Source organism: Takifugu rubripes, chromosome 11 (genome assembly GCF_901000725.2).
Source record: "Takifugu rubripes chromosome 11, fTakRub1.2, whole genome shotgun sequence".
Taxonomy (NCBI): domain Eukaryota; kingdom Metazoa; phylum Chordata; class Actinopteri; order Tetraodontiformes; family Tetraodontidae; genus Takifugu; species Takifugu rubripes.
Genome location: NC_042295.1, coordinates 1,270,678 through 1,296,537, shown reverse-complemented (window position 1 = coordinate 1,296,537; position 25,860 = coordinate 1,270,678). Strand labels below are relative to the sequence as shown.

The 25,860-nt window shown below is 53.8% G+C and overlaps 1 protein-coding gene across 1 annotated transcript in view; it reads right to left on the bottom strand.

Annotated features, from left to right (window-relative positions):
- The window catches only part of bcas3 (BCAS3 microtubule associated cell migration factor), a 176,716-nt gene that overhangs the window by 49,359 nt on the left and 101,497 nt on the right, over positions 1-25,860 (bottom strand). The window lies entirely within an intron of this gene.

The window sequence follows — 25,860 nt, the reverse complement described above, 5'->3', positions numbered from 1 at the left end:
ACAGACACACTCACACGAGGCCGTGGCCATCATCTGACCGCGAGGTGACCTGGCAGCCAAGCAGCTGCTAGCTGTTTGATGTTTCACTCTGAGGATCACATTTCATTTCCAGACTCTTCGGCCAATCAGGGAAAGAAAGAAAGACAGTGACAGACAGAGGCTCTTCTTGCACTTTTTACCCCCCTGACCCGACACAACCAAACAGAGCCCTCACACATGTAACCACGGCAACAGTGGACTCTGTCTGAACTCCCGTCCAGTCGCGCAAACTTGAACCACACGTGCGCGACGCCGACGTTCCCATCCCGGCGCGTCAGATTTACGATTCCGCAGCGTGCCGTGCGAGCGCGTCTCATCCGTGGTGTCCAAACGCACTTCGGCATTAAGGTCATCTGACAGGCGCAGATGAGGGGGGAAATGAGCGGGCGCAGCAGATGGCGGGGCAGCGGACCCCCGGGCCGGCGGAGCCAGGCCTCGCCCTGAATGTACGGTTCCTGTAGGAACTCTTTGACAGTGCGGCACTGTTCATGTTCCCCCCATGCAGGCGCAGGTGTTCCACAGGTTCAGGGAACATCAGGTAAACTGGAGCTACTGGGTCGCTACAACCGTTGCCGAGGCTTTAATGATCTGCTTCCCATCGCCTGGTGTTGGAAAAACGAGGCGTCACGTTCCAGAAATCTGTCGAACTGTCACACGGGAACGGGGAAAAGTGTCCGGGCGAGTGCGGCTTCACAGAATGCGACAGTGGAATAAGGAGTAAAGTGGGATAATGGAAGGGAAAAATCACTTCCAACATGTTTATCCCCGAAAGCTTTAAATAATCAAAGAGCCTCTCTGGACCGGCGAGCAGCTGGTCTGATGGGAGCCACGGTGACATCAAGCCTCAAACGCTCCGATCACGCTCCCCCTGCTTTGGCAAAACGTTAAAGAGCCAAACAATAAGCGGAGCCGGCGTTGAAGACGAGCGCCGCGGTGTCGTCACCCGTGTCCTCGTCTTTCCCTCTGCTCCTCGGAGTGGATCTGGCCTCTTAGTGTGTGGCCACTCAAGAGTGAGGAGACGGGGAGAGACCGCCCCGGGCTAAAGGCCAGCTTTAGTCCGCTCGCTCGGAATGAACACACGCTCGCACAAACACATGTGAAGAGGGTCTCAAATAAGCAACTTTACCAGGAATTCCAGAATAAGGAGGCTTTGGCGCCATGCGTGGCCGCGCACCCATGACTGGCTGCACACACACACACACACACACACACGTAGCCGAAGGGGAGCCGCAAACACACAAAACGCAGCCGGGCCTCTTGCGTGCATTCTACAATCACAGCAACTTACGCCCCCCCTCTCCCGCTGGATGCTCGTGCACCGCGCATTCCTTCCTTCCTTTTGGAGAGCGGGATAATCACTCTTTGTTTGATGAGAAGAAGCTAACAGCGCGCTTGACAAGTAAGCTTATTAGCTCCCTTAGCCTTCAGCCCCACACGGCTTTAGGCGAAAGGCGTTGTGTCACACTGTCTGGCAGGAAGGGAGGGGGGAGGGGGGGGGGGGGGTTGTCCAACCTATAGCGGCCGTTTTATGTAAAGTTCAAGTCCAGTTGAAAAGTTTACGCACCCGGCATGGAAACAATGAGGTGGGCGCTGCGGTTGTTGCAAGGTTCGCAAGGGACGACTCTTAAACTGAAACGGAAAATTCATGTTCTCTGACTACCGGCGTAGAAACAATTAAAGCCAGTGTGGGAAACCATTTTTATCCTATAGTGCGTCGCCACGGCGATCGCAGCGACGTGTCTGCGTAGCATAAATCTGAGTTAGTGGAGGCGGGGCCTTCAGGAACAAACTTTTAGATTGGATTTAAAAGCTTTTAAAAGCTTGAGCATATTCTGATTGATTGTGTGCGCGTAGAGGAAAGCGCACACACACACACACACACACACACACACACACACTGAATTAGCCCCAACATGAAGGTTCTGCCTTGATATTCTGTGATCTGGTCCTTCGACATGGCTTACCCTTCTCAACACCCTCATAAACATGACAAGGCCCCGGGATCAAAGCCCAAACATGGGCCCTGAAGTGAGTGCGCACACACACACACACGCACACACACACTAGCATGCATGGCTTTAGTCTGGGATGGTTCCCTCATCACGCACAGATCCTCAGCAAAACTTGGTGCTGCTAAAAAGCCCTGAAGGTCCCGTGAAGGTCGCCCACATGAAAGCGTTGGGGGGCCACTGGTGTCTGTTCACGTATGGCGAGAGAGATCAAATGCTGACGGTTTCCGGAACCCTGGAAAAGAATGTCGGGTCAACGCTGGCGTCGATTTGAAGGTGAGAAGCCAAAGTTTCCAGCCCTTCACAGCGCCGCCGCGTGTCCGATTTGGTCAGCGCTGAGGCGCCGACCGACAAGAGCCGCAGCCGCAAGGCATTCTGGGAGGACGCGCTACCTGAGTGCGACTCGCCCTGTGAAAGCCATCAGGCCGGGCTGCAGTGCTTCATGGGAAGCTGTTCAATGTGCGTGAGAGCGCTTTTACAGGCCCGTGGTCGCCAGTGAAGCAGCGCCGCTCTACGGCTGCGTTTACCATAAGACGGAGATCACAAGGGTACAGGATGTGACCGGCGCTCGACCTCCACCTCCTGAACTCCTGAACCTTTGGGAACGTTTAAAGATTGGGAGCAGTTTATTGCACGTGGAGACAGATTAGATTTAAATGAAACGGTGGAGCAGAACAGGACAGTCTGAAGCTGAAAGGGGAAGAAAAAGATCACCTGTATGTTGGAGTCTGGCACCTGTTCCCAGTCGGGATAGGTTTATGGATTTAGGTTAGCTTTAAAGCCAAGAATTCCCAACATAAAGTACTTTAACAGTCAAAGCGGTTGCTACATGCACTGGAACAAAAACATACAACAGGACACGAGTGCGCGGACAGGTCCAGCGTCGCCCCGGAGACCGCGATGCCACCTCTGCCTCGGCTGCCACGGCACGTGGGTGAAGGGTGGGAAGGAAGGAGGGGGAGATGCTATCGAGCTAAGTGCCCAGGTGTTAGCTCTCTGCCTGAAGACATCAAGTAGCACTCTGGGATTGTGGGACCGCCGCTCCCGAGTGCTTCTGACACAAAGTGGACACCTCCGTCGCAGAATGCCACCACACATTTGGAGGGAAAAAGGTCAGCCATTCCGGCTTTCCTTCTTTTCCACAAACACCGCCGCCCAAATGGTCAGTTTCGATACTTTCTTCTGATCACATTTTCACCTTTATATATAGGATTTGGGTTTTCCCGTCCACGGAAGCATCTTTAAAGTCTCCCAGTCCTCCCAGTATTAGACTGGGAGCCGGTGCGAATGCCAGCGTCAGTCAGTAATAATTGTTCTGCTGAGGGAAAGCGAATCAAACTTTGATGAGCGGCGGACTGAGGTGCCTCCTTGGTGCAAACACGACTCCCGTATTTAGAATACATCCGGCGCCGCATTAGTGGCTGTTTTTTTGAAAGGTTTGATAGGCTCAGTGGCTTATGAATTTACCCCAACACTTACTTCTTAATGCCACATTCCTTCACCTCCCAATCCCGGGCTTTGCTCTCCCCCACAGCCAATGCTGCGGCGGGCTCCATTAGCTCACCGGCCCTAATGCTGCAGATTAATGGGGGCTCAGAGTCACAGGGTAACACACACACCTTACCCCGCTAGCAGCCTCTGAGCCGCTCCGCTCGGCCCCTGTGATAATCAACAGTTCGCTTTCTGAAACACGCACGCGCGCGCACGCACGCGCGCACGCTCCCGACTTTAGCGACGCTGTAAATCTGGCCAGCGGGCCATGGGAGGCCAGCAGGGAGTTAATGGCTGCCTCGTAAAATCCCGAGAAGGAAGGTCAGGACTGCAGCCGAGAGGCCTGATGCCCCAAATGAGAAGCATGTGGGGGTGGGGAAGGGGGGGGGGGGTAGGGGGGGGGGGGGCAGCAGGACAGGGTGTGGGATGGGGTGTAGGTGCTCTCAGGCGTGTCCAACACTTCCAGCACTCGGACGGGCGACATTCTGCATTCACGGCCTGCTGGGATGAGCCGCGGCGGGGGGGTGGGAGGGGCCAGCTACGAACACATGTGGATTCTTAGCGCAGGTCAACCGCTCCCCATCACGTCTGCCTCTTCATGTGACTCCGGGACGGTGATTCCTGCTCCGAGCTGGGAAAAATCCCCTTCGGCCGGGTGTCAAACCGACTGTTTATAGCAACACTGGAGCAACAACAGAGTCTGGGGAAACGATCCAATTGGATTTCCGAGCAGATTCCCCCTCCATCCATCGCCGCCGTCCGGCAAACAGCTCAGATGTTGGCACGTAATAAAAACGGCGGTCTTTGTTGGCGTGGGCGTCACGGCGAAGGAGCCGTGAAATCCTGCTGAAGACAGTGACAGGCCAGCGCCTCTCAGAGCGGACCCAGGGAAGCTTCGGGAGCCCGGTCCGGCCCCGGGGGGAGCCGGGTCTTATCAGGCGAAAGGCCCTCGGAGCGTTCACGCCAGCCGCCGTCGCGCGGCCCTCTTCAGATCAAAGACGACGCTGCATGGGAGATCAAAGCGTGGCCGGTCTGGTATGCGCACAAACACACGCCACCGTCGCACTAACACGCGCTCCACATGATAACACGTCCCGTAATCTCAGCCGCACACTCGCAAACACACATCCAAACACGGCGGCTCCGGCGGCGCACGCCCCTGGCATTGATCAAAGGCAGGAATGTGATAGATAGAGGCGAGATAAGGAGGAAAGAGACGGAGCAATGGAGGGAGGGAGGGAGGGAAAGAGAGGGAGAGGGTGGCTGTCTCCCTTCAGTGTGACCGGCCCTCACCGCAGATAAGCCCGGAACGCACAGCTCTCCTTTAAACACTTCTTAGGACATTTCATCCCGGAACAGCAACTCTGGAACGCTGTCAGCTGCTCGGGGGGGGGGAGGAAAAAAATCAAAAGGCCTGGAAAAGGCCTGGAAAAAGTGGCGTTCCCTCACCTGCTGCTCCCAAATAAGACGCAACTGTTGTCCACGAGAAAGCGCTCGGAACTATTCCGTCCGCGTCACATCAAAGAGTTTCCCGCAGGAAGCCGTTTTCCGAGCGACCTCTCCGAGCGACGCCTCCGTTTGGCTGTTGACGGGATGGACGCGGGCAGGCGGCTGACAGGTGGGATCGGAGCGAGCGCGGCCCACTAAAGGTGCCATTTCCAGAGTAAGAGGCGGCAGCCACTTCCTGTCGGGAGGCGTTTTCACTCCCGGAGAGGATGCAGGAGGACGTTGTGAGGGGGAACTCTGGCCACTATCAAAAGTTGTCCATTTCCTCAGCACCTGGGGGACCGCCGCAAAGGATTGTGGGTAATAGGAGTGAACGACGGCTTTGATCTAATGTAAAATGGTAAATTTACCCAAGTTTCCGAAAACGCCTCGCTCCCGTTTCATCACACGACAGGACGGAGACGGATGCGAGTGGACAGAAGAGAAACCTGATCAGAAACGTTGGCGATCGAAGCGGAGGGAGCAAAAATAACGTGCGGTCAAAGAGAAGAGGGCTTGGGGGACACCGGAGGCTTTGATTAGAGGCCTCTGGTCCCGGGGCCGCGAGCGGCAGGAGCGTTCTCTCCGCGCTGTTGTGGTGTTGTGTGTCACAAAGATGGACATTAAAAAAAAGCTTCCAAAATTAAACCTAAAATTTGGAGAAAGAAAAATAATGTGGAGAGCAAATTTAGACTTCTGAGAATACAGCTAGAATTATGGTTTGATTCTCTGAATATAGGCTTTATAGCTCTCACAGTACTGGTCTGACTGGTTTCAGAAACCACGGGAAGTTAATGGTGGCTGCGTCTGTGTTGATGAGGAGCAACAATAGTCCCACTGTTGTCCAACAGGACGTCAGGGGCGGCTTTTAAAGGCGTGACGTTCCGCTCCGGCGCCGTGAAACCAAATGTATTCTGGAGTTTTGGGCCGATTGCGACCCGCGCTGTCAGTGTGCATCAGCTGCTGGTGTGCACGTGTTGTCACATCCGTGCACATCGAGATGGCGTGAGGGAGTGCCGCGCCTCGCACGTCTCCTGAGTGTCGGGGCAGAGTGTCCCCCAAGAATGGGCGGCAGCGTGTCCTCGCTACCGCGCAGGAAACGACCTTGAACGTGCTCAAGGTGTCCCCACGCGCGCGCCCTCTTCCTCGTGCACTCGCCGTCCGTGGGAGCTCCAACCCAACGTCCCATCTGCCCCGGCTCCTCACACAGACTGCTTTCATTCCTAACGAGGGCCTGATGAATTTTCTTAAAGGCGGTGATGTGCCAAATTGGACCTGATATGTCTCATCCGGCTGGACGGACGGAACCATAGGACGGACCCTTGTCCGACCGCCATGTGACAGCCAAACCAGGCCAAAGCGAAACAACTGATTAGCACTAACTGGTCAGTTTACGGTGTAATAGGGCTGCTTATTTGATTACCAAACACGTGTGTGTGTGTGTGTGTGTGTGTGTGTGTGTGTGCAGTTGTTGGGGGTTAGTTGTTAAAAGAAACATCGTAATCTTACAAACTACAAATGGAGAGAACAATTTGTGGTTGTTGCTGATGCAGCTCGGTTTGGTGTGTGTGTGTGTGTGTGTGTGTTGCATGTATGGAAATCTGCACATGCTAACACGGCAATTAGCAAAGAGTTATGTGACAGTGGAAAGTTAGGGAGAAAGGCCATCAGATGAGATTCTGGGACACACACACACACACACACACTCATATGCACAAAACCTAGTTTAAAGAGGGTGAGAGAGGGGGGCATGACGCGTCAAGCTGGAGCCATGGCTCAGTTGTGTGTTTGTGTGTGTGTTGCATGAGTGTGAGGGGGTTGATCCCATTGTGTGTGTCAACAAGCCGTCCCATTCAGCGCCTGTGTGGCTAAACTCTGCTAATGAGCGTCGCCTCTGGCTGGGCCTAGCTAGCACAGCACTCATCACGGCTAAACCCCTTGACAAACACACACACATACAGTCACTTCAGGTCAAAAACCTGAATGGTGGTGGAGGTGGTGTGTGTTTGTGTGTGAGAGAGAGGGTTATAAAGGAGCAGGAGAGGTGGGGAGTGCTTGTGAATGGGAACGAGTGAGTCCGGACACAACCTGACCAGCAGATGACAAGCTCCAGTAAATCTGACGGGACTGAAAGCAAAACAGTGAAAAACAAAGGTTCTCCTGGAGTTTCCACGTCTCATGTCAGAGTGGGAAAACCCACTGAAAGGGAGGGAAAAGGCCTCAACAAGCTGCTACAGAGTGACGCAATGCTTGAGCACACCGCAGGGAATCAGGGTTTTACTGGATTTACTGCAGAATCGAACAATTTAACAAGCCAGCACTGATCATTCGATGTGAAAATCCTTCAACGGCACGAACACAGCGAAGCTAATTCAGTAGATCACACGAGGATCTCTCAAAGCCTTCGTTGCTGATCCCACATCAGAGGAAAAAATGAATTTCCCCTCGTTGACATCTGTCAGCTCACGAGACAACAGTCGTTAAAGTTAATGGGAACAGACGCAGATCGTCGTCAGCGGTCCTAGCTACGGCATCAACTCACGCAGCGGTCCTAGCTACGGCATCGGCTCACGCAGCGGTCCTAGCTACGGCATCAACTCACGCAGCGGTCCTAGCTACGGCATCAACTCACGCAGCGGTCCTAGCTACGGCATCGGCTCAGGCAGCGGTCCTAGCTACGGCATCAACTCACGCAGCGGTCCTAGCTACGGCATCGGCTCACGCAGCGGTCCTAGCTACGGCATCGGCTCACGCAGCGGTCCTAGCTACGGCATCGGCCCCCGCAGCGGTCCTAGCTACGGCATCGGCTCACGCAGCGGTCCTAGCTACGGCATCGGCTCACGCAGCGGTCCTAGCTACGGCATCGGCTCACGCAGCGGTCCTAGCTACGGCATCGGCTCACGCAGCGGTCCTAGCTACGGCATCGGCTCACGCAGCGGTCCTAGCTACGGCATCGGCTCACGCAGCGGTCCTAGCTACGGCATCGGCTCACGCAGCGGTCCTAGCTACGGCATCGGCTCACGCAGCGGTCCTAGCTACGGCATCGGCTCACGCAGCGGTCCTAGCTACGGCATCGGCTCACGCAGCGGTCCTAGCTACGGCATCGGCTCACGCAGCGGTCCTAGCTACGGCATCAACTCACGCAGCGGTCCTAGCTACGGCATCAGCACGCAGCGGTCCTAGCTACGGCATCGGCTCACGCAGCGGTCCTAGCTACGGCATCGGCTCACGCAGCGGTCCTAGCTACGGCATCGGCTCACGCAGCGGTCCTAGCTACGGCATCGGCTCACGCAGCGGTCCTAGCTACGGCATCAACTCACGCAGCGGTCCTAGCTACGGCATCGGCTCACGCAGCGGTCCTAGCTACGGCATCGGCTCACGCAGCGGTCCTAGCTACGGCATCGGCTCACGCAGCGGTCCTAGCTACGGCATCGGCTCACACAGCGGTCCTAGCTACGGCATCGGCTCACGCAGCGGTCCTAGCTACGGCATCAACTCACGCAGCGGTCCTAGCTACGGCATCAGCAGACGCAGCGGTCCTAGCTACGGCATCGGCCCCCGCAGCGGTCCTAGCTACGGCATCGGCTCACGCAGCGGTCCTAGCTACGGCATCGGGCACGTCCTCCTCCAGCACAACGAGCTCTTCTCTCTCTCTTTCCCCCCCCTGTTCAGCACTTTTTCCACCACCAGCCGGCTATTTCCAACCCGCAGCGTGCACGAGAGCGCGAGCGTGAGCGCGTGCGTTTGACGCGTGTGTTGGAGGTGAGGTTTGGGGCCGGGGCCATTAAAGCTCTGTTAAAACACTTCTGATGCTGCCGGCTGACGCCACAGATTGAAAACCGAGGGAGCGGAGGTGAGGCGGCGCCGGTGGGAGTGCACGTGCTCGGCGGCGTGCTCGGCGGCGTGCTCAGCAGAGCGCCGGCGGCCTGTCAATACTATGAGCACGGAGGTGCGAGATGAGTCAACAACCTAATTCTGACATCAAACTTTCATGGGCAGCAGAGGGGAAGAGCAGGACGTGGCGGAGAGGTTTGTGGCTCACGCTCTCTCCATCACCTGACCTTCACTCCTCCGGAACCTTTTAAAACCCCTCCCCCTTGTGCACGCTCACCCCCACGAGCACGCGCACGCTTGCACTTTTAAAGTTCTGACCTGCGGCTGGATTACACTTGGAGCTTTTTAGCAAGATATAATAGTGACCCTCTCACTCCCCCCCCACCCAGCACACACACACACACACACACACACACACACACACACACACACACTCTTTGCAGAAGCTCTCTGGCCTGGACACCGAAGAGTGCCGACGGCTTTATTTATTAAATATGGCCTGAGAGGAGAGGCTACAGGAGCCAGCTGAGAAACCGTTTTAGGAGACGGGCTTTTAATGGCTTTCTGACACGCTGGGACCGTAGTGGTTCAGCGGCGGCTTGGGACGGACACACACACACACACACACACACACACACACACACCTTCTGAGTGCCAAAGGATGTTTGTGCGAGTCTGCTGAACGTGCTTGAGATCATGCAGGGAAGCGTTGCTGCGACTGTTTTCTCAATTAGCTAACGGGGAAAGCAGCGGTAATAACGGTCGTTACGCTGCGTTTGTCCGGGCGGAAGACGTTTGACCGCGACATGAACCGCCGTTTGCCACCGCGCGTCCCCGATGAGGACGCGGGTACCCGGCCGGGACCACGAACGGGGCCCGAATCCTCCGTCTTAGGAGATGAAGGTGAGAACGTGGCTTAAAACAGGCCGCACCAATTAGCCAACCCTTTCTACGCCTGCAGAGACGAGACACGGAAGCTCCGGCCAAATGTCCCTCGCTGTATCGGATCCTCAAAGCTGTCGGCCCATAAAAAATACACCAAGTTAAATAACCAATGAGGTACAATAATCACGCGGCACAGGCGGCACAGGTACACGCCGAACTCTGATAATACAAAGGAAAGGAGCCGAGGTTAAGTAGGCGGTTCAATTATTTACAGGCTGATGAAATATCCCAGTTCCCCTTCATAGTTGGTCTGAATCAGGCTTATCTTTGAGGGGGTGTCGGTCGGGGAGGCTCATCCACTATTCATGGAAGGTGGGTGTGATGATCGCCGCATGTAGCGAAGGAGAGCGCATGTTCCGACATCGCTCCGCTCCTCGGAAACCGTGGAATAAAAGGGCTGAGGTCGGCTTTGGGATTGTTAGAACAGATATAATTGCTGCTTTAACTTGTTTATTTTGGGAGCACAAACATGTTTGGGGAAAAACATAATTGCGCTCCGTTTCGGGAAGGAGAAATAAAACTGCCACATTAAATTAAAAGTGCGTCGGGCAGCTACCGGGCTCAGGTCAGCCTGGACCCAGGGGCCCGCGGTGTGGCCACGGACCTATGGCAGCCCCACGATGGCGTTCAGATGATCCGGCCGCCACAACAATCGCCACTCAAAGCCCAGAACACGCCCGGTTGGTACATCCCAGTCTCTGTGGTTACAGATGTGTGCAGGAGGAGAAGAAAACCCAGCTCGAATCCGAACCGGGGCCAAATGTAAAACAATTCTCCAGGCTGCAGCAGTTTGTCTTTTATTTGGCGAATGGAAGCAGGGAGCCGGCGTACTGATGTGGCGTTGGCGGACGGCGCTTTGATGGCTGAAGGAGAGGAATTTAGGAGGACAGGGAGGAGACGGAGCGTGTTGGGGTTGGGGAATGTGTGAGGCAGCCATGGAAGGATTAAGAGAGGACAGCGATTAAATAGTAAATGGCAAGAGACGTGTCAGGGAGAGGTAGGACCAGCGGGGGGATTTGTGGGCTAATGCGCGGGCTATTTTTAGACACAGGCAGGCGATACAATATCCAAGGAGAAGTTTGAGTCCGGCACCAATCCGATGAACGTATGGAAACAATCCCTGACCCCCAGCTCCAGCGGTATCGTCGGTGCCTTGGCCCAACGATCTCGTCGGAAAATAAAGGACACCTGTGGCTCCGGACCCAAAGGGGCAACGGGGACAATCAAGGCAAAACCAAGGAAAACCACACCGACTCCAAGTGGCGACGTCAGCCCCAACCAGACGACTGTTCCGGTCACGTGACCGCCCGTCGCCGCGTTGGGCGAACACGCCGAACGACCCTAGCGAGGGGTCACTTCTTTGAGGCCCTGCTGTCCTCGTGGTTCAGTGCTAGCCTGTCCTGGGGAAGGGCTAGCTTGCATGAATAAGTAAAGACCGTTGGGGGACCAAAGTCCGTTGGCTGACGTTTCCACCCCACTGAATTTTAACACATTAGAAAGCTCGCTGCCAGTAATGAGCCAGAGACGGGGGGGCGGGGGGGGGCGAGGGGAGGGGTGAGAGAGCGTGTTCACACCCTCGGAGCACAGCTCAACCTGGTATTGTTGTGCCGATGTTAACCATCTAATGTGATTCACAAGGCCCCGCTATGCTTGCTTCGCATACCTCTGACACGCTTTTGTGTCGAAAACTGTCCATTTTAGCCGTTGGATCGGCGCCCTTTTCCCGCGAGGGTAACAAGTTGCAGCGTTCGTCGGCAACCCGTACGAACATGGTCGCGTGGGTGCGTTTGCTAGCTGATCTGAGACTGTTTTAAAACATATCAATCCTATTTTATCATTTAGGCGCGGATCATTCATCCTAAATAGCATTTCTAATTGTGGCCTTGTTGGATTATTCATCATGTTCGTGTCTAATCGCGCCGCTGGCTGCGGCCTCCGCCGGTGCCTCCGACTTTATGGACGGGGAAGCTGTAATTAAAATAGAGGTTTCAGGTCGTTTCAACTCACTGGCTGCTTTCAGAGGACTCACTGGGCTCTGACCAGGGGAGTTCGTACTGTAGCTGTTGTTCTTGAGAGAAAGAATTTGTGTGTAAATGTGTGTGTTTCCTCCTGGTCTCAGTCCCACTGCCCCTCTGCCCTGGCCTCCCTTCCTCCCCCACTGTGTGCGAGTTTATTCACAGGAAATGCAGGAGAGCCTTACGGGTGGCTGGGCTGATGCGAAGTGACGTGGCGTCTCCAGCGAGCCGGGAACTTAGCATGTCAGGCAGGTCAGCACGGGGCAAGCAGACAGTCGATAAAATATTCAATACAGCACTCCCAGTTCATGGATCTAATACCTCGGAAAAAAAGACCCCCCTCCAAAATCAAAAAGGAGCCATCCGCTCTCCCCCGCACCTCTTCAGAGCCACGTGGGTCTAGCAAAATCCGAGCCCCGAGTCCGGCCCAATCATCCTTCTGGGAAGACTTATGGATCCCCCCCCCCCTCCGCGCGTCAGGGGGAAGAATCCGGCCTTATTGGGAGGGAAAGTTCAAAAGTGCAGCGCGACCTTTTCCAGCCGGTGCGCCGGCAGACGCCGCGGTCGGGTCTTTGAGGACGCGGTCGGCCCGAAAGGTGCTGTTTTAGGTTGTGTGGGGGGGGGGGCGAAGGAAACATACGGTGGAGTTTGACAACTGTGGAAGGGCTGGCCCTGGAATGTCTTGTGTCAGTTTAGCGCAACGGGCGCTAATCCTAATTAGCATCAGTCAGCTGCATCGAGGGCGCATCACATCCAGTCAGGCTCTGCCCAGACAGGCGTCCTCCGCGGACCGCCAGGATACGCCGGCGCACCAGCTGCTACCGGCCTGTTTTGCTGATTAACCTCGACACTAAGACGTCGCTGCTGTGTCTTCTGACTCCCGAGCCGCCCCTGCCTCCTCCCCGTCCCGTCTTCGGGTAACTTCCGTCTACTTACATTTTTAACAAGCGTCTCCTCTGTCTCCATCTCTTTTATTGTGTCGTCTGAGTGCGCGGTATTTTATTACTTACACTGCATAGATTGGTTGAGCACACTGGATCAGTGTTACCCACTCAAACGGTTTTCCTTTCTCCCCCTGAATTATTAATGAAAATGGATGGTTAAGGACAAAGGCAGTGAAGACTCCATTAAGGGGTGAGATGTTGAGAGGTGCTGACTTCATCATCGGAGTTGTTAGCGCCAGGGGGAGAGATCCACTTCAGACTAGATTCTGCATGGAGCCAGGCCCACAAACTACTTTGTCCACGCAGGCGTGGTACACGCCGCTAACATTCCTGGCGACAGGAGGACAAGCGATCCTGGAGACGGACGCACTCAGCGTCGGTGTTTCAGCGGTTGTCCTACAGGTCAGGGGGACTCTCGGTGGCGGCGCTTTCACGGGACGCACGCATTTGTTTTCGCGCACGCTAAAAACGAAGCGTTAGCGCTAACAAGGTAATGTGGACGGAGGGGAGGAGTGAGACTGTAGCTTTTACCGGGTCCAATTGGGAGCTAACCTAGGTGACAAAAATAGCCGGATCGGGCTGTGAGGGGTTTTGTTTTTGCTGTTCCAGAGACACGTCATAATACATCCCAGAGTTTCAAGGCCCCGCAGCTTTCAGATACCTATAAATAAATGCTTTCTCACTCTCTCTCTCTCTCTCTCTCACTCATGCCGGGGCTGGAGACGAGTAGATAGCCCCCTTCTGATGAAAAACATTCCAACACCGCCAACATCGTGCTGGGGGAGTGGATGCGGTGGTGCTGCTGGGGCTTTTAAAATGGACTCAACCGCCTGTTTTCCCCAAGCGCTATTTTCACTGCCACCATTTTCGCAGAGAAAGCCCCCCCCCCCCCCCCTCCAAGGGTTTACTGTGCTTATTCGCAGACAGATATGAGTTTAGCCTCTTCTCGAGCCCTGTATGTTCCTCACTGAGACGCGGAATTACATTTAACCCCCCTTCTACGCCTTGCCGGATGCTAATGCTACGTGCTAAGGCTAAAAAAAAAGGGGACACAGCCAACATTTTGTAGTTATTAAAGCTTGATAATTCATTCAAAAGTCTGGAATCTGGGCCAGAAAGGGAGAGGCATGCACCCGAATTCTGGCTGCTGTTCGGGCTGTTTTTCCCCCCATCAATCGTCAAATTTATGGCCTTAAACGTCTGTAACTAATCAAGGTACGTGTCTTCTTAGCTTTTCTAAACTCATTACCACCATGCAAACCTAGCTGTCTGTCTGTGTTTGGACATCACCTAAGATAAGAAGTCCTGACGTTAGCTTCGTCATCATCCAAAGAAATCAAAGAAACACCCAACTTATTCAGAAGCTTGAAAATGAGTTGTCCACACTAGCGTGTGTTGCTATCGTGCTGCTAGCTTGATCCACGATGGGTTCAGGTCATAGTAAAATGTTTAAAACAAAGATATTTAACACAAGATAATGAAATAAAGGTGAGCGTCAGAGTAACCCTGTCCCCCAGGGGGAGGGGCCAGCACGGCTGGCTTCAGGAATGCTTTCGCTCCGGCGTTGTAAACGGAGTTGGTTTCCTCCAACAATGGGGCATATTTTGCAAGATGCTGGGAGTTGATAGCAGGCGTCCGCCGTGACAAAGGGCCACTTCTCCGGCTCCGTGAGAAAGGCATGTTGCTTCAGTTCTTTGATACAGGACACTGTTTCTCCGACCGCCATTCATTACCATGTAAAACAGAGGACTCAATGGATGCGGAGGCATAAGTAGGCCCTCCTACAGATCCCAGAGGCAGCGTGTTGGAAGGGCACGGCTTCTCTAAACACTCGCGGTGTCTCGTTATACCACCCTGGAGCATTAGCTCCCAGCGTTTGGTCTTTCTCCGCCTCGCTTTCGCCCTGCGCTCAGGTTCGAACCGTCGCGAAGCCTCGCCTGAGTATCGTTACAATAACACAGCGGAGGAATCCACATTTGTTTCCACTTATGCTACGCTATCTTTGAGAGCCTAATTTGAGCAAATCCCTGGCTTTGACCGCACACTGTACTTTCTGAGAGGGCCCTTAACGTACGTGCGCTGGGTGTTAATGTCATACCGAAGGTAAACAGTTCCCGATGGTCGGGCCTCATACGCCACATCCTATTTCTGGCGTGAACCGCCTCCAGTCTTTTATCAAGAATCCTAATGAAATGTAACAAGAGCAACAAAAGCCTGCCCAGAACGTCTCAGTTGGACACCAACGTTTCTGCCTCTCAGTCCTCCGTTAGCTTCCAAACTGGACGCAACCTGATACAGCTCAATCTTCCCTTCACCTCCCTTCTGATTTGTCCGTGAGGGAAATCTATCAAGGCAAAATAAAAGCTCCCAATTTGGCTCTTTCACGCCTCTAAACACCGAGGTGACGAATGTAGAACACGAGATAAAGAGGAACTGGGAGGATTACGGACGGACGGACGACGGACGGACGACGGACGGACGGACGGCGGCGTGAGAAGAGCGGTTCTACTCTGTGAGTGCGGCGAGCTGCTGGAGGCGCTTCCCTCTCACGCATCACTTTGTCCTCTCTCGCTCCATCCGGGCCTCCAGCTTCCACCTCCTCCGATCCTCCGGAGGGGGGGGGCGGGAGGAGGCCGTGTCAACAGAGAGGAGAGAGGGTGAGAAACCGAAGGAGGGAAGAGAGGTGCTGGTGGGATGTTAATGTCCTGTCCTATTGCCCCCCCCCCCGATGCAAGGATACATAAAAGGGTGGGAGGCGCCTGACGCGGATCGTGGGCCTTGTTTTTCCCGAGCGCGCGCATCCACACACACACTTCCATGCACAGACAACATAAACATTTCATGTTTAGTTAGTAGCCATGCATGAGGAATTTCCCCCCCCCCCCCCCCCGTCGGCGTGTCATGTTTCTATCGCCTCCTCGCCGGAGTGCAGCCAGCAGGAAACGCATCCCGGGTTTTCCAACCTGACCTGGTTTCCGTCGGCTACCTGAAGGCGACTCATAAGTTTGTGAGACGCCGGCTAAGTCCTCTCACACCAGTCCGGGGGGGGGGGGGGGGGCGCGGAAGGATCTACTGCTTATTGAGCGTCTGGTCTGAGGTGGAGGTCATCCAAAGTTACAGGAAGGAGTCGCGAGGACTCGGGCCGGGATGTGTATGTGTGTCTGTGTGAAAGCAGGAGGGGTTGGGGTGGGGGGGTGGGGGGGTGGGAGTGGGGGGGGTAATGTCTGGCAGATGACAGATCTGTGAATTCTTTCCTAGTGCCCACAAGGCAAAAGAAGCGGTGGTGTGGCGGTCACATCTTCAGAACACTTACAGTCTTTATCCTGGTCTTCTTCCCCCATCCTGGGGGGCTCAGCCTGCTGATTACTACACAGGAGGCTATTCACCAACTGCCCCTCCTTCTCGCCTCCCTTGCTTCACACGCACATATACCCCCCCCCCCCCATCCCTAAACCGATCTACTCTCTTCTTCTGAGATGATCTGAAATTCTATTATACAGTGGTGTAAACATAAAGGGAGGGGTGAGGACGACGGGGCAAGATTCTATTTGAAGTGCGCAGTGGGCCCGACGCCTTGTGCCCCCCCCCATCAAAAGCCTTGCTCCCATACAAACTGAAAGAGGATGAACCAAAACCACATGGGCAGAGTTCTAAAACACACTTTGCGCCCCGTCTTGACAGGCCAGCCAAACACAACATCCTTAACACTTCAATCACCCCCCCCCCCCCCACCCCCCCCAGCCCCCCCACCCAGAACGCTCTTCCTGAAGATTCAAACGCAGTTGGTCAGCATTGAACAGTGTGATCTGTGTTTTCAGTGCCGGACCCCCCCGAGATGTCACTAGTCCACTTGTTACACTCGCCTGGGACGGTTGTTGTCGACGAGTGTGTGTTTGTGTGTTACTGTGGACGGGGGCTCCGGGGCTAGCACCGGGACGGGGGGGGGGGGGTAACAGAAAAGGGCACCCGACAAAACCCAATTGTCCTCAGAATGGCGGTAATAACATTTGATTAAAATAATGACGGGGTGTTGGGTCAGAATGTGGGGTCATGTGGTGGGAGTGCCGAGGGCCCGACATCGAAACTGGGGGGGGGGGGGGGAGCGTGACCGAGAGAAAGCCGGCCTTTGTCGGGAAGCAGGAAGCGTGACACTCACCTGGATCACGACAGGAGATCAGGACACACGGAACAGAGAGCGCCACATGGAAAAGAAGAGCGAACACAAGCGATTAGACAACAGCTCGGAACCAATAACAAAAAGGATCAGTTCTGATGGAAAAGCCTCCACGTTCATAGTTAACGCTGGGATCACACCCTCGGAACGCCGAGTCGCCACAGACATCGGACACGTATGAGCTATCGGCCTGGATAAATCCTTGATATTCTCAGTTTTGTGACGTGGGGACGGCTGATATTGCTGCCTTGTGCCTGAAAGGAACATCTCAGAGGCTTTATTCCTTTCTTTGGAGACCTTATGATATCAGTCTCCCCCTACATCCAAATGAAAAAGCTTCCTGGGCACCAAACTCACACACACACACACACACACACACACACACACACCGGCGTGCGGCGCCCTGACCCACGGCGGCCGGCGGCGCTGTTAAACAGCTTCGGCCTTTGATGCGCGGCGGAGTCAGCGAAGAAAAGGAGCGGAGGCTTTTACAAGCGTTCCGACAGCACTAAGTGTCTCTGCTCTCTTTAAAAGCAGCTCCGGGTTGGAGCAGGGGACAGGGACGGGGGGGGGGAAATGATGGCCAGTAGGGATGGAGGCGGTCTAAGCTGGGCTCAGACTCCTCTCATCCCGCCGCCTCGCCCTTTCCCAGCATCCCTCCTTTCGTTTATCCCACCTTAGCAGGAAGTTCATCCAGGCCTGGAGCAAGAAAGACAGCCCCCCCCCAACCAGAGCCCGGGTTCACACACAGAGAGGCACCGAGTGTGTTCTGCATGAAGGGTCACAGGGATGTCACGGAGTCCAGGAGGCCCTCCTGTCTCGCTGCGCGTGATTGGAATTGGAACGTCTGGAATAAACACTTAGGAATAAAACAACCCGCGTGTCCACCAGCATCATCGGGGCACCGGCGGAGACGAGGGCGTCGCCTCCGTTAGCACAGCCGCCATTCCTCTATCTCCACGTCGGGGTCTCGGTCTGTGGCTAATCTTTTTTTAGTCCCGATCTGCATCCGGGAATGTTCTCAACACCATGCGGACTGGAATGATTTTCATTGGCCATTAAGAAAATTCCCCCAGTTCTTTGCTTTAATCTTCATGTTTTCTTTAGGCCTCCAAACCAGTAAACTGATTAACTTTCCATGTTTGGACCCAACGAGTCAGTTAAGGATACCAGTTCTGGCTCTGGAGAAGGAGCCATTGTCATTTAAGGGTACGAACATTCCCAATTAGGGAAACACGCACTGTTAATTCGCTGGGGAATGAGCTGAAGTGATGGGCACAGGACGTATTTCTGCACCAGGACAGGACGCGGGACACTCCGTGTTTACGTGGGCGTGTTCAGCCATGCGTGGTGGCCACGCCCCTCCCCTCAACCCCCGACTCCAAGCCCAGTGTGGGAGAATCCGGAGTTCAAGGTCCGGCTCGCTGGGCCTCTATCACTCTCAGTGTCTAAATATTTACTGTCCAACGAGTCCAGGAGGGACAGTACCGAGAAAAGCTCTCGTGCGTCTGTTGACACTTGCATTTACATTTGGGCAACGTGACGGATAGCGAGACGCTCAAAGTGATAAAGTTCTTTAGAAGTCCGTGGGACGGAGCCACGGTGTTGATCTTCCCCACGATTATCCAGCACTTTCAATACGTGGCTCTGGGGGAACCGGGGGAGTACACGTGGGTTTTTAAGCCTTTTAAAAGGTCCACCGGGCAGCTAAGGGGCAGCGCTATTCCGAGGACCGTCGTGTTTTTGGGGAGGAAAACTTTTATTTTCTTGTGCTGCCGGTCGGGAAAAGGGCGACGGATCCAAAGGAGGAGCGAAGCGGGAGGGAAAGAGACAGAGAGAGGAGTAAAAGGCCCACATGCACACAATTAGCTGTTCCTGACTGTCAGTAACGAGCAGGACAGCGTGTACAGAGCGGGTTTGCATGGAGAGGCTGGAAGCACAGGCGCTGTCTTGTTAAAGCGTTTCGCCACGACCTCCTGACGAGAAACGGCTTCACATGTGGATTAAGTTTCAACACAACCGGCGTTTACAAGCGCTCCTCCACCTGAACGCCTCGCTCCGTGGCCGCGAGTCAGAAACCGCCGGTTCTATATGATGTTTAGAAAGAGCCTCAATGTGGAGCTGGGGAACAAAACCATGTGCAGATGAGAGAAAAACCCGGTTTAGAACCGCTGAGTCAGCAGCTTCAGGACATCTCATCCTCCCCCGGGCCCTCACATATGCAAAACGACTTCTCCTCCGTGTTAAACGCTCCGAGTCTCGTGCGCGTCCACCACAGCGTGTTCTAGATTTATTCTTTTTCCTTTCCAGAAAAGGCCCCTTCAGGAAGCGCTGCGTTCCAGAAGGTCGGGAACTCTGGAGGGAGGAGTCCCGTTAACACCGCTCGCAACTTTTGGTCTTTGGAACGTAGAATAGAAAAGGAATCAATGAGGAACGGCGGGCTTGGTTACACGGGGGGAGGACCAGGCCCAGGCCAGAACGCTGACTGGGACCAAAGAGGAAATCTGGAAGAAGCTGCCGGAGAATTCAAAACCAGAAAATATGTCAATTCAAGACCAAAATAACTGCAGGCTCGGGGCGCCGCCGAGGACTCTGGGCCAGACGGAGGTGGGCCGCGGGAAATCATGGTCATAGGAGAGAAGATCCGGGAAGACGTGGTTGTCGACCTTTTTAATAAACCAGTCACCGATGGGATTGGTCAAGCAGGGAAATGTAGTCCGTCCCCCCTCCCGGGTACCGGTGGGGAATTATCAGATGCTGGCTCATCCCGGTTCGCAGGAATAACAGAAAGACTTCCTTGGAGTGTGTGAAGGTCAGGACAGGACGGCTCTGGAGGGGGAGACAGACTGGCCGACGATGTTTGGAAGCTTCTGGAGTGTTTTCCTGGCGCGCGCTGCAGCCAGACTGGGTGTCCTTCGGAGCAGAAAACAAAAACAGCGGGAGTGCACGGCTCACAGCTCCAGCACATCACTTATTTGTTATCACTCCTGCTCCGGCCTCGGTTTACATTCTCCAGAGTGTGTCCACTGGCGTGCTCGTCCGGAAACTTTGTCCCCTCCGCCCCCTCCTGATTTAGATATGAGACTAATAAAGCTCGCCGGGTCGTTGCCTCGGACAAATAAACGCAGCAAAGTGTTGATGCAGCGACGTCCGAAAGGAACACGGAACGCATTTGGAAGCGGGAGGAGAGAAGGAGGTGGGGATGAGGGGCGCGAGACGCCTGCTCCTTCCTGCGGAGGTTTCCGGCGAGGCAGTAAACATGGCAGCGTCTGTCTCCGGTGGGAAACGTTTGTGTGAGAGCGTGCTGTCCACTGGATGTGTGTGTTTATGGATGTTTGTGTCTTTGTTTGGTGATGTACCTCTTTCTGCTCCACGCACACACAGAGTGTGTGTGTGTGTGTGTGTGTGTGTGTGTGTGTGTGGGTCAACAGTTCCTCTCTTCTCTGTGCTGGAGCCAAGCGCCCAGCTGCTCATAGGTGTCTGTTTACAGGCTGATTCACAGTGCTAACAGGGACGACACACACACACACACACACACACACACACACACGCGCGCGCTCTGCTAGCATTCTCACGAAACACACAACCTACAGCTAATGTCGTAATTTCATTAGCTTTGTTTGTTGGAGTCCACACTCGGGACATGGGTTATTTAAGCACGTTACTGTGTAATTATATCACCTGAAACGATTACCAGCTGACTTGATTATGCTGACTCCAGGATTTACCTGCCCGGTTTGATCGAGCGCTCGGAACAAGGCGCCACTGTCAGCGTTCAGGGACTGTGGGATTCGCCAGTTTCCATGTGTTTAAATGACAGCGCCTCCCGCTCCCAGAACCGCTCAGAAACGTCCCCTTTCATCAAAATCTTGGTTCTCGGCGACTGTTCGACTTTACATTCGGGCGACGTCACTTTCGTTCTGTTTTAAATGTAACAGCAGCAGACGGAGAGTCATTAATCACCAATCCAGGTTTTTTTCCTCATTACAGAAGACATCAGAATTAAATCGGGAGCGATGTGCTGAGAGGATACGACACCCGACCTCGTGAGTGAGATAATTGTCCTTCATCCAGCCAGGAAGACTCTTTCTCTTCCTCCTCTTTCTTAGCTTAATAACATTTCCGGGAGCCTGTGGATGCGATCGCCAAGTGATAATGAGCGCTAATTAGAATTTCGTCTTGTTTACCGGCCTCTGCTTGGAAATGCTCTCCGACCTCATGATGTCTGTCTGGATATTCAATTAGAGATTTGGGTTCTGCCCGATGCTTGGAGCTGCGTGCAACAGTCGCCTACATCCGCGCCAGACGCAGACTAATTAATTACCAACTACAGTATGTCAGCAGGACGGAGGCTTCGGACTCCCACGCGCTAACTCAATCTCGGCTGCGCTGTAAAATCGCTTTATGATGCCGGTGACTTCTGAGAGGGGTAACGTCCTCCAAACGTTCATCAGGAGGAGGTCCAGGTGAGGGCGTCGCGTCCGGTTCAGTTGGACCCGGTTCAGTTGGACCCGCGTGCGAGTGTGTGAGGGCTTTAAAATGCGTAGAGCTACAAAAGGTACAGACGCTACAGACGATGCTAAACGTGCCGCTGATGGACTGGTTTTCTTCTTCTTTGCACATTGACCGGCATCATTCTTCTGCTCCTTGACGTACGCACACACACACACACACACACACACACACACACACGTGTGACCTCAGTCTGGTGACTGCTAGCTGAGGCCTCTTCAACAACACTCTGCTGACCTTTCACCTTTAACCCCTTTTAGACCAAAACTCTATTACTTTCCAATTACATCCTACAAATGGTTTTCTGTATGACAAATGTGTGTGTGTGTGTGTGTGTGTGTGGTTTCTAGGCAGCATTATGGAGAGGTGTTTGCAGGTCTTTAAAGGTCTTTTAGGCTTTTGGTTCAGGTTAAAGGACGGTCGAATGTCTTCATTTCTGATTGGTGGAGTGTGTCCTCAGAAACATAGTGATATCCACAGGATGTGAGGTCGTGTGTGTCCGTGTTGGCCATTTGAAATCAAAAGCGAGACTTTTTTGTGCCGTTTTCATTTTTGTCTGGTCTCAGCTTGGTTTATTCTTCGCTCCACCTTTTTACTTTTTTACTCTTTTATCTTTTGTCTTTCTTTTATTCTGACTTTCTGTCCTTGATCCTCTTCCTGTGTGTCGTGGATTTCTTTTGGCACAAGTACACATGGTCAAGATCATGTCAAAATAATTCTGATTTATAAAAATAAGAATGAGCGAGTGAGAGAGAGAGAGAGAGGGAGAGAGAGGGCATCACCCCAGGACAGTGATCTGCCCCAGACCCCAGAGGTCATGAGTTCTGACCTCTACCAAGCAGTTGCAGCAGCCCATAGGGCTGCAGGTAGGCTTGGGTTACCTCACTCCCTCTCTCCCACACACACACACACACACACACACACACACACACACACACACACACACACACACACACACACACACACACACACAATGGTATGACAAGTGATATGAAAGCAGCACTCTTTCTCTTTCTCTCTTTCTCTCTCTCTCTCTCTCCCTCACACACACACACACACACACACACACACACGCGCGCACACTCACACGGATGGCTTGAGGGGAAATCAAGCTGTCGCCTCTCAATGACCTCCAACAAAAGGACCATTGAAAATAACAAGACAGACTCTCAGTGGCGGCTCAAGAAGGAGGGGAAAAAAAAGTTTCCCTTTGTTACCGCGGGCAACTTCTCAGCACCACGTCATTCAAACACCAGATCGCCTCAGCGGTCACCAACTGGTTTTAAATGCCAAACGTTGAAGAGACGACTACTGGATAGCGGTATCGGAAAACGGACGTGCCGCTCCTGGCACGCCAGCGCCGCTGTCCGACGCGGCGCGTCACAACATGAAAGCGAGCGGCGGAATACGACGCTTTAAAATAAATAGGGCCTCGTTTTAAACAGCTCAGCAGATGATTTTTACATCAGCCCAGCTGAGCAGTGGATGTTTGGGGCTTTTATTGGGGCCTATTTAAAGGTTGGAAACGTGCTGGCGTCCGCGCCGCTGCTCACAGGAAGTGACAGAGGTTTGGCCCGGGTTCAAGACGCTTTATTCCACAATGTTTACTGTTTCAATATCGCTCAGACGCACCAGTCCCATCCCTGCGAGCTAATCACTTCCAACTGCGGGCCCTCGGCTGCCACTTTAGCGGGATGTGGATGAGTTATCGGGAGGGAGCTAGCGGCTTCAGGTGGGATGACGGATTTTCTCCACCGGCATCATTCCCCATGTGATCCGCGCCAGGTTACTCTTCCAGTTTCCAACACAGGCTTCCACTTAGAGGTCACTCCTGAGCTGAGGCTGAGGCTACTTAAAGGCGCAATTTCAACTTTCCCGAGCACTAAAACGTAAGCGGCGGTAAGCCGATCCTCTCGCCAGGCTTTCCTTGGCTCCCGCCTTCATGTCCGACCATTTGGATTGATGGCGAGGATCATCAATTCTTATTTAAGGCTATTCTATTCCACATGACACCCTCTTATTACAATAAATTGACCGTTTGTAGCCATTTAGGAGCAGATGTCGACTTGCGGTGTAAATTCCCCACGGTTCAATTCGCAGTGTGAGAACTTAAAAAGAAAACAGCGTTTTGCTACAGTTCTGAAGTTTGCAGCGGAGCGGGAGCCAAGAGGCAGCGGCGATATCGGAATCCGCAGGAGTGGAGAGAAAATAATAAACAGCAGGGGGAAGACAAGGGGTGAGGGAGCTCACGCAAATATCAATAAACACTCCTCTTCCGTCTCGGAAGCTTCCTGCTTTATTTGATTAGGCTGAGGAGGGAGGTGGGGGGTGGTGGGTGGGGGGGGGGGGGGCAGGGGGTGAAAAACAGAGCAGTCATGCTCTTTTGCTTTTCTTCCTCCTTTGCCTTCCTCTGCAATCTTCAGCCTCCTCTTAATGGGAATGGGAAGTTTGGGAAGTGGAGTGGTGGGGAGGAGGGGTGGCTTTTCTTTTTTTTTTTTGCTGCAGCTAGCCTCAGCCTAACCTCCCCCATCTGGACCGGGGAGGGAGGAGGGTGACTTGCCAGCCTCCAGGCTACTCCCAACCCTTCCCAGCTGTTGGCTGCTCAGGGACGGAGGCTTTCTTTTTTTTTTTCTTTTTTTAATTTTCCCTCCCCCAAGTGTGTGTTTTTGGTGGGCTTGAGAAAGCATTTTTTTTTTCATAAACAATTGCCATATCCTCCACCAGCTGCTGACCCCACTGCTCCTGTCCCAGAGCAGAACTCGGGAAGCAGGCGGCCAGGGATGGTTTTCATTTAGCAGCCTGCGCTTTGTGGGGAAGACTCGCTGAAGGGGGCTCGGCCTCATTGCAGCTAGCACGCTAGCTTGAGCGCGGGAGACGGCGGCGGCGGGCGCGGCTTCCGTCAGCGCCTCAGGTGTTGGGGACAGGAGTGGAGGCGAGTTGTGCTGATCTAACCACCCGGGGGGCACCAGGAAGTGGTCAGGATCACATCGCAACATTGCCAAAACTGAACCAAGAAAACGAGTGTCAATCAAGTGTCTGTATCCATGGCAACAGAAACCCCACCACCAAGTGAACTCATCTCTATGTGAATGAGACTGGAGACTAAAGCTGGTGCCCTGACCTCTAACATCTGTGGAGAAATTCCGGCCCGTGCGAAGCTCCTGGACCCACCACGAGGTGCGGATCCCATCCGGACCGACCCGGACATACGCCGTGACATCATGAGCGCAGCCGTCAAACAAACATCGCGACATGGTTAATGGGATTTGGTGTCTGGTAATCTGTGGTGAGTGATGGAGGGCTTTTTTAGGGTAAAAAACAAGACATGAGGGGAAACAAACATCTCGTCTCTCATGGAGAGTTTATCGGTAATTTAGGGATCAAAGGCAACAAACATAAAAGGATGCCAACGGGTAGAGAGAGTAAATAGCAGCCCGACGTTTTCATACGGATATGATTTGATTAAAAAGTGTGCTGCTGGTTTCCAGACCAGGGAAGCAACAGGAAGAAAAGAGGCTAAAATAAATGCTCTGTTTTCATCCAGTTTGACCTTTAAAAAGGAAGAAAAACGCCTAAATCGCAAAGCAAAGAAAGAACAAAGAAAGAGTCTGAAAACAACAACCTCCTGCCACCGAGCAGCAGCCCGGCTCCCGTCCTGAAAGAGGCGTCCCGCTGCACGTGCTGATGAAAAATGGATCGCGCGCTGCTCGGCGAGCGCGGGCGCAGGTGCCAGTGCGGCGTGTATATCATCTGATGGCGTGGACGGGCTCATGCACCATGCATGAGGCGGCCGGCGGCCATGCAACTTTCAGTAGGCCGGGGAGGCCGTAGGTGAGGCCAGCACAGCCTGGAGCCAAAGACGCCCTCACCTCGGCCAGTGTGTGTGTGTGTGTGTGTGTGTGTGTGTGTGTGAGAGAGAGAGAGAGAGAGAGCTTTGTCACAGCTGGCTGCTGGATACACACATTTAGGAGCACAACTGGGACGCCCCCTCACGCAACAGCCCTTTCTTCCAGTCGTACGTCACCTCGGCAGCGGCACGCCGACGCCTCCCCTGCCTACGCCTCTTACACACCCTTGGTTGGAACGTGGCCTCTCTCGCTCGGCCGTCCCGTTTGAACTTTCACCTCCACCGTCCGGAGCGGACACACACTCTTTGTACTTTATACTGCGGCCCAATCACATGGTGGCGCTTCAATTAAAGCTGCACTGTAATTTAGAGGGAATGAACACTTCAAAGGGAGAGCGGCCCAAACACACACACACACACACACACACACACACACACACACAAAGTTACTGTAAATTTGAGTAACCTACAGTTCTGCTGGGACCAGGCCTTTTCTTTTTTTTTTCTTTTGACATTTCCAGAACGGTCCAAAATACACCAGGACGGTAATCAGAGGGACGCCGTG